At 37.4% G+C, this 1689-nt stretch overlaps 1 non-coding gene across 1 annotated transcript; it reads right to left on the bottom strand.

Moving 5' to 3' along the window:
* Positions 1 to 1123: 1123 nt before the first annotated feature.
* LOC115222418 lies at positions 1124 to 1230 on the bottom strand. The gene has a single exon (XR_003882707.1). It is a non-coding gene; the product is annotated as a U6 spliceosomal RNA (small nuclear RNA).
* Positions 1231 to 1689: the final 459 nt, after the last annotated feature.

Below are 1689 nucleotides of genomic sequence, written 5' to 3' on the forward strand. Positions count from 1 at the left end.
GCTTTGAAGTGAAATTCTGCTCAATCATGGTTGACTTGGAACTAAAATCAAATCAATGACTACAACAGCAACAACAATAACACAGATGCGACGACAAGTGGCAAAATTGATTTTGATATCAACGTCATTCTCCACTTCAGCATCCCTTTTGTAATGTATTTCGCAAAATCACAACGAATATTACGGTCACCATCATCATCATCGTCATCATCATCATCATCATCATCGATGTCATCATATCCGGCTTCCACACCATTTTTATTGTCCTCTTTAATTTCATTGTTGTCATCGTCATCGTCGTCATCATCGTAAACTTTATTCATCATCATCGTCTATCCTTCTCATCATTGTCATCATCTTTGTGATAAGTAAACATACAGTCTTGTTGGAAAAAAACTGTGCCTGACATACTTTGACAATAGTCTATGGTAAGCTGTTCCCCCACTTATAAGTGTAAGGGTGAGAGCGTGTTTCTTTGTGCGTCTGAGTGCATATATTTCTACGTATACATATATTTACATATGGATATATATCAACACATATATCTACATGTTTTTGTCTTCTATCTAGTATATAGAGAAAGGAGGCGGTGGAGAAGAAGATGGAGAAGAAGGAAAAGAAGAAAAAGAAGAAGAAGAAGAAGAAGAAGAAGAACAACAACAACAACAACAACAAGAACAAGAACAAGAAGAAGAAGAACAAGAAGAAAAGGATGCGGGAGTGGTATGTTGGAATTCACTTAAATGGTTCTGACCTAAAAGTGACCCACAGCGAGTCACATTTAGATCCCTTGACCATTTAAGTGGATTCCTGCTACTGCCATACCACTCCCGCATCCTTTTTTCTTCTTCTTCTTCTTCTTCTTCTTCTTCTTCTTCTTCTTCTTCTCCGCCGCATCCTTTCTCTACCACTACTTATTTCTTTATTATCCACAAAGGGCTAAATATAGAGGGGACAAACAAAGACAGATAAATTGATTATGTCGATTACATCGACCTCAGTGCGTAAGTGGTACTTAGTTTAACGACCCTGAAAGAATGAATGGCAAAGTCGACCTCGGCGGGATTTGAACTCAGGACGTAACGGCAGACGAAGCGCGCTAATTTTTCTGCCAGCTCGCCGGCTTAATATGGAACGCTTCACGAATTTGCGTGTCATCCTTGCGCAGGGGCCATGCTAATCTTCTCTGTATCGTTTCAATTTTAGTATATGTACTGCCGAAGCAAGTACTACTTGCTTCTCTACTACTTCTGCTGCTTAAACAACCAAAGACAAGAATTTATATCAAACTAGATGCTGCCAACTACGTAGAACCCACAAGTGTAAAAAAGAGAGACAGAGACAGGCAGAAAAAAATAACAGAAAAGCTATGGAAATATATATATTTTTTAAAACTATTTCATTTAATTTTTCTACAATTTAATTTTTTCATGCATTACTCTAAGTTTGGAAAAGTCACGATGATTGAAACCAGTATTAAATGTTCTTCATGATAAGATTTCGTTTTGGGATTTGGTTTGCAAGATTCTTTATGTGAGTTCGTGTGTTGAAGCATATTCTGATGCGTCTAGGAAGAGTCATTCTCTTTTGCTGGCTTTTAATTTAACATACACACCGGTAAAATTTCGACGCAACGCAAATTTTAGAAAAATAGTAAAAGAAAGTCGAAATTCTGCTGGTGAGTGTGTT

This window comes from Octopus sinensis, linkage group LG19 (genome assembly GCF_006345805.1).
Source record: "Octopus sinensis linkage group LG19, ASM634580v1, whole genome shotgun sequence".
Classification (NCBI taxonomy): Eukaryota; Metazoa; Mollusca; class Cephalopoda; order Octopoda; family Octopodidae; genus Octopus; species Octopus sinensis.